Below are 7,542 nucleotides of genomic sequence, written 5' to 3'. Positions count from 1 at the left end.
GAAGAACTCTATCCTGAGCTGTGCTGACCTCACGGTGTACCCTTAAGAATGCCATTCTGTCATCAGCCTACCTCAGAGCTTTTGCTCCCAGGAGAAGACAGGATTGATCTAGGTGTCTAAGCATCCATTCAACAAATAGTACCGAATACCAATTCTATGCTAGTCAGGGTTCAAGGCACAGGTGATTCAGAGATAAATAAGAAAGATGTCCCCATCATAATGAATCGTTCAGAAGCAAAGTCTTACAGAAAGGACTGCAGAAAGCCTTTCCAAAACAGTCAGCTGAGACACTAAAAGCTACCATAAGGGTCCAGGCTTTGAAACAGATAAAAAAATTTGCTTAAAGTACGAAGTTCCTTAAGGCTGGCAACTCAAATACTTCAAGGGTATGTTTGATCTTTAAGGTCATCATGCAAGAAAGATAAAGGTTTCATCTTAGATGCCAGCTCTGATTGATGAGTAATTGTTGTCTGGAGTCCTGGGTGAGGAGGATTGTGAAACCCCATCTGAGCTCAGCAGGAAAAGGGGCTGTGACAGATTACCAATGTCTGACACACTCAACTCATGGGATGAGTTAAGGGATGAGTGAAGGGAAATGTGCCACACATTACTACCCCGGCCTGATGTAGAATATCTTACAGTTTTCACATGTGTTCATTTTCCACCTGGGCACCAAGCTCTAGGGAAGGCAGCATCATGCAGCCAAAGGAGCTCTGGAAGCAGAACAGATGGTCTTTTCTTTCTCCTCTGAAAGGTAGTGTACAGGGATGGAATCAGAGAGGCGTGGCTTTGGAGCTGGGCATTCCACTCTTCCACAGATTGTCTGATTCTGGACATGTTACAGTCAGTCCTCCTTATTTCATGGTAATTGTATTCTATAATATAAAGTCTCTGCAAACACTGAATTCACATTTGCTAACGAGCTGTTACTCAGAAGGAACACAGGGTGAAGCCCTTGCCATCCTCTGGTCACAACATTTTCATCGACTGTTCGCTACATAACCTCATTTCACGCTTTCACATGCGTTTCTGTTTAAAGAAATACTTAATATATTCTGTTGATTCATTAGCACTGAACTCACAGCCCACAGTGCTGTGATTCACAGTTAAGTCTGAAGGGAACTTATCTGACACACGTGTTTTCTCTGTAAGGCACATGCTGTCTTCCGGCTCTCAGGCTCACCAGACATCTCTTCAACACTATGATTAGGGGCCATTTTAAGCAGCAAAATAGCCCCCAAAATGAGGAAAACAGCACTGAATAGACTACAAAAATGATCTTGTTTACAGTTTAAGAGAAGAAACAAGAAGGCAAAGCATTGCCTTTTTCAGCCTCAGCTGGGAGTAAGACAACTCAAATTTTTCAGCCATCTGCACATGCCTGTGAGTGACCACAACAGCCCATGAGTAGTGATTTCAGGTTACACATAAATTTTAGCAAGTAGGCAAATCTGCAGGTACAGCACGCATGAACAATGAAGATAGACTATACTAAATGTATGAGCCTTAGTAATGGCACTTCCCTCACACTACAGATTAAATTAGAGGAGGTACTTTTAAAAATGCTTTATGGCTGGGTGTGGTGGCTCACTCCTGGAATCCTAGCACTCTGGGAGGTTGAGGTGGTGGATTGCTTGAGCTCAGAAGTTTGAGACTAGCCTAAGCCAGAGTGAGACCCTGTCCTTACTGAAAAAGAAAACCTAGCTGGACGTGGTGGCACACACCTGTAGTCCCAGCTGCTCAGGATGTTAAGGCTGAGGTAAGAGGATTGCTCTAACCCAAGAATTTGAGGTTGCTGTGAGCTATGATATCATGGCACTCTACTCAAGGGAACAGAGCAAGATCCCGTCAATTAAATTAAATTAAATGCTTTGCATGATTCCAGTTAGTTACACCAAATCTTTGCACTTTCACCCTTTATACCTTCTATCTATCATGCTCTAACCTGAGAGATAAGCAGATATCGAGACACTTCCAGCCAAATGTATCATCTTTCTCCCTGAAGCATAAACCAAAAACTACTCTCACTAGCTCAAGTAGAAAAGGAGCGTATTTTGAACAGATACAAGAGGTGATCTTTTAAGGCACTAAAAGTGCAGCTATCAGCACTACCCTGGGACGGGACTGAAACAGGAAGATCAGAAGCAATCCCACCTCTCACGCGCCTGCACCCTCTGCCATCTGTGCCTCTCTCCGAGCGTCTGCTATATTTTTCTGCTTCCCTCAGCAGACAGGAGGTTTCCTCTGCTTTCTCTGGCTTCCTTGCATCCTCATAATTTTGACTTTTATGTGGTTCTGGCTTTCACAGCACTGATTATAGCCTGACTCTGCATGGCGGCTGCACACCTGTTGTTTTTGCCGATCTAGCACCACTCTCCCACTGTCAGTAACAGAGGAACCAGCTGCACTCTGGCTCCAGGGTTGGCCTGTGAGCAAGGCCTGGCCATGGAATCTTTCTTCTGAAAACCTGATCTGTCTCGGTTATCTCCTATCCCTCTGTCATTATTCCATATGTCTTTTGCTGCCTCATGGCTTTTGTTTGCTCAGAGCTCTGTTTATTCACAGTCCCTGCTTACTCATGCAGTCTGAATACGGCCTTCTCCCCCTGTCTTTCAGCTTCTACACTCGCTGATAATTTTTTTCACTTGTCTTTCCAGTTCTGATTTTTGAAAGAAAAAATCTTATTGGCGGGTTAAATTGCCAAATATTTGGGCAGAACTTTCATGCCTGGATGCCCTATACACCAAAATCCAGCCTATTGACCAGCTGCCCCTAGGTAAGGGCCTGCATGGCCCAATAAGTAGAGATCAAGAGTACACTTGGTGTTGAATGTAGGCACCTATGTGTAAGGCTTTACATTAAGCTGGTTATCCAGGTCCCTCTCTTTTTCTAACACCACATGTCCAATCTATGAAAAAATACTATTAGCACTACTTCAAAATAGATTAGAATGTAAATTACTTCTCACTGCTGCCACTCTGCTCCAAGCCACATTGCCTTCCATCTACATTACTCTAGTAGCCTGGGAGGTCACCTGTGTCTACCTATAATCTATTCCCAGCACAGTAGCTGGAGTGGTTCTTTTTTTGTTTGCCGTTTTGCCGCGGCTGGGCTTGAACCCGCCATCCCCAGTATATGGGGCCAGCGCCCTACTCCTTGAGCCACAGGCGCCACCCTAGCTGGAGTGGTTCGTATAAAGCCTGAGCCATGTAATGTTATTTCTTTGCTTCACATATGCCAGTGCTCCCCATTTCACTCGGAGTGAAAGCCAAAGCCCTAGGCCCATTACCTTTGACCCCATTACTACCACTTTCCCCTTGCTCACTTCACTCCAGCCACACTGGTCTTGTTTTCCTTCTGGTATTCCAGGCATGCTCCTACCACGAGGCCTTTGCTCCAGCTCCAGAGTCTGAAACACACTTCTTACAGATAGTGGCTTGACTAACTTCCTTAAGTCATTTATTAGATCCTTATTCAAATCTCACCTTTTCACAAGGCTTGCCAGACCAAGTGTATAACATTAAAAGCACATATTGGAAAAGATGGGTAGGAACCAATGGCTCATGCCTGTAATATTACCTAGCCTCTGGGAGGCTCATGGATAGCCTGAGCTCAAGAGTTGGAGACCAGCTTGAGCAAGAGTGAGACCCTGTCTCTACTAAAAATAGAAAAACTAGTGAAGCATCATGGTAGTGACTGTAATTCTGGCTACTCAGGAGGCTGAGGCAAGAGCATCACTTGAGACCAAGAATTTGAGGTTGCTGTGAGCTATGATGCCACTGCACTCTACTGAAGGCAACAGAGTGAGACTCGGTCGCAAAAGAAAAAAAAAAAGAGGAAAAGTCTCAGATCATAATCTAAGCTCGCATTCAAGAACCTAGCAAAAAGAGAGCAAAATAAACACAACGCAAAGGAAGGAAATAACCAAAGGGCAGAAATCAATTAAATTGAAAACAAAAGAATAGAAAAAAAAAAATCTATGAAACGAACAGCTGTTTCTGTGAAGAGATCAATAAAACAGATAAACCTCTAGCAAGACTGATAAAGAAAAAGAGAGGAGGCTAATTACTAAGATCAGGAATCAAACAGGAGGTATCATTACAGACCTTGCAGACATCTAAAGGATAACAAAGAAATGCCACAAACAACTCTATGTATGTGAATTTGGCAACTTGGATTAAACGTTACAACTCCCCCAATATGAAATAGGTCATTTGAAGAACAAGGATTAGGGAAATTGATTTACCCATCAGAATGGCTAAAATAAAAAATAAAACCAAAATGCTGGTAAGGCTACAGAGAAACAAGATCATTCATAGGTTGCTGGTGGAAAGAGAAACAGTACAACCACTGTGGAAACAACTTGTCAGTTTCTTAAAGAAATTAAACTTTCAACCACCATACAACCCATCAATTGCACCCCTGGGCATTCATGTCAGAGAAATGTAGGCTACGCTCCCACAAAAATCTGTACATGAACGTTTATAAGCAGCTTTATTTGTGACACCCCAAACTGGAAACAAACCAGATATGCTTACATGAATGAACAGTTAAAAAAATGAGGGCTTCGTTCTCTTTCCCATCTTGCAGGATGGCAGATGACAATGTTGAGAAGCTGGATATTAAGGAGAAGAAACCTGAAGCCAAGAAGGCTGATGCCAGCGCCGAAGTTAAAAATGGTAACCTCAAGGCTAAAAGGCCCAAGAAGGGGAAGCCCCTCGAAATCCTGTCCTCATTAGAGGAATCAGCAGATACTCATGCTCTGCTGTGTATTCTAGAAAGGCAACGTATGAGAGGAAATTCTCAGTGGCTAAATCCAAGATCGAAAAGAAAAAGAAGAGGCGGTGCCTGTGGCTCAAGGAGTAGCGCGCCAGCCCCATATACCGGAGGCAGTGGGTTCAAACCCGGCCCTGGCCAAAAATATAAAGAAAAGAAAAAGAAGGTCCTTGTCCTGAAACCAGTTGGCTAAACTTTGTAAAACGCCTAGACATTATCCTACTGAAGATGCGCTTTGAAAGGTGTTGAACCATGGCAACAAAACTTCAGTCAACACATGAGAAAACTGTGAGCTGGCATCAGTCCTGGGACCATTCTGGTCTTTCTCACTGGGCTCCATAGAGGCAAGAGGTGGTTTTCCTGAAACAGCTGAGCGGTAGCTTATTACTTGTGACTTGACCTCTGGTCCTCAACTGAGTTTCTCTGCAAAAAACACACCAGAAATTTGTCACTGCCCCCTCCACAAAAATTGGTATTACTGATGCTTCACGAAGCAGCAGCTACAGTAGCCCTGGCACCAGGAAGGTGAGATCTTTGACACAGAAAAAGAGAACAAAGACATTATAGAGCAGTGCAAGGTTGATCAGAAAGCTGTGGACTTACAAATTTTACCAAAAATCAAAGCTATTCCTCAGCTCCAGGGCTCCTGAGATCTGTATTTGTCCTGATGAGTGGACTTTATCCTCAGAAATTGGTATTAGAAATTTCTTACAAAGAACCTAATGAAATAATCGATACTTTAAAAAAAATTATGTACATTCACACCATGGAATATTTCTCTAAATAAAAGAAAAACATATTATCAATACATGGATGCATCTCCAGATAATTATGCTTAGTGAAAAAAGCCAAAAATGGAAATTTACATATTGTGTATTTTCATTTATGAAACATTCTTCTTCATTTTTGTTTTTTTAGAGACAGGATCTCACTCTGTCACCCAGGCTAGAGTGAAGTGGACCAATCATAGCTCCTTGCAGCCCCGATCTCCTGGGCTCCAGTGATCCTCCTGATTCAATCTCCTGAGTAGCTAGGACACTGACCTATGCCACCACACTCAGCTTATTAGCTTATTTTTAAAATTATTTGAGATAGCCAGCCTCAGTGGCTCACACCTGTAACCCTAGCATTCTAGGAGGCCAAGGCAGGTGGATTGCTGGGGTTCAGGAGTTCGAGACCACCCTGAGCAAGAGCAAGACCCCATCTCTAAAAACTAGCTGGGCATTGTGGTAGGCACCTATAGTCCCAGCTACTTGGAAAGCTTAGGGAAGAGAATTACTTGAGCCTAGGAGTTGGAGGTTGCTGTGAGCTGTGATGCTATAGCACTCTACTGAGGGCAAAATAGTAAGACTCTATCTCAAAAAAAAAAAAAAAAAAAGAAAGAAGGAAAGTAAGAAAGAAAGTTAGTCCTTTTATGTAGAGATGGGGACTTGGTATGTTCTTGCTATGTTGCCCAGGTTCATCCTGTGTAGGAGACGCCAACATCCGAGCAAGATGATCTGCAGCTGAGGCGTGGACCTGGGGCCATTCCTCCACAGGAGTTCCTTGTGGGAGGAGCCCGTGCCCTCAGCACCTAGTCATTGTTAATTACTCCCCTCACCTGTGTTGTTCTGGCTCAATAAAAGGCTGGTGCGGCGGTTGCTCTGGGCTACCAGGAAAGTAAGGGCTAGCTCGCCTTCCACAAGCTTGTACTTCTAATCCGCTTCTCGCCTGGTTCCTTCCTGCGCTAACTGAGACCAGGGCCACGAGAGCCCGACGGGTCGCGACAATCCTGGCCTCAAGTAATCCTCCTACCTTTGCCTCTCAAAGTGGTAGGATTATAGGCATGAGCCACAATGCCTGGCCCATCTATAAAATATTCTTGAGATAGCAAAGTAAAGAAAAGGTGAACATATTGGTGGCTACCAGAGGTAACAGACTAGATGGGGCAGTGGGGAATGGGAGGAAGGCGGGTATGGTTTTAAAAGGACAGCATGGGGAATCCTTGTGGTAATGGGAATGTTCTGCATCAGTATCAACATACTGGTTGTGATATTATCTTATAATTTTGTGAGATGTTACTATTGGGGTAAAAATTACAATGATCTGAAAATAAAAAGTTTAATTAAAAATCTCTCTCAATTTTAAAATACCATGAACTGCATTTAATTATAGCTATTTGGGAGAAGAAGAAAAATGATTTATCAAATTTAGTCACAGTAAAACTGCATCTCAATTTCAGAAATGTTAAATGTAGGGAAGTATATCTTAGAAACTAGAAAATACAGAGGGTGCCAACAAAGGGCATACACATTCTATGGAAGGAAAAAACTATATTAAAATTGTAATATTCAATATATACCAATAACAAAAGATGAACACAAGTCACATTTGACATTTGCAATTACAAAATATATACAAATTACAATATACAAACTCATCCTAGAAGTGCCACACACCTCACTGCTGAATATTACTATGGACACCAGATGGCCAAAGGGAATACTCTGGAGGTGACTATAGTGATATTTAGCAATGAGGCATGTAGCACTTTTTCTAGGATGAGTTCACGAACTTAATTGTCCAACCCCATATAATACATAGATAACATCGCTTATGATGTGTACACATTTTTTGGCACCCTGGTATAAGTATGCAATTTATTTGTATAATTATATACATCAAACACGTATATAATTTTTATATTATAAAACATGAAAAACATGGCAGAAAAGACACCAAAATCTTAACAGTGGTCATCTATTAAGTGGTAGGATTTGGACTTTT

General features: G+C 42.4%; 1 pseudogene; it reads left to right on the top strand.

Moving 5' to 3' along the window:
* Positions 1–4,591: 4,591 nt before the first annotated feature.
* LOC105887985 lies at positions 4,592–6,353 on the top strand (annotated as a pseudogene).
* The last annotated feature ends 1,189 nt before the right edge of the window (positions 6,354–7,542 follow it).

This window comes from Otolemur garnettii, unplaced genomic scaffold, assembly GCF_000181295.1.
Source record: "Otolemur garnettii isolate 467f Iridium unplaced genomic scaffold, OtoGar3 scaffold00001, whole genome shotgun sequence".
Taxonomy (NCBI): domain Eukaryota; kingdom Metazoa; phylum Chordata; class Mammalia; order Primates; family Galagidae; genus Otolemur; species Otolemur garnettii.
Note: the sequence above shows the minus strand (reverse complement) of the source record. Positions and strands in the feature narration are given on the sequence as shown.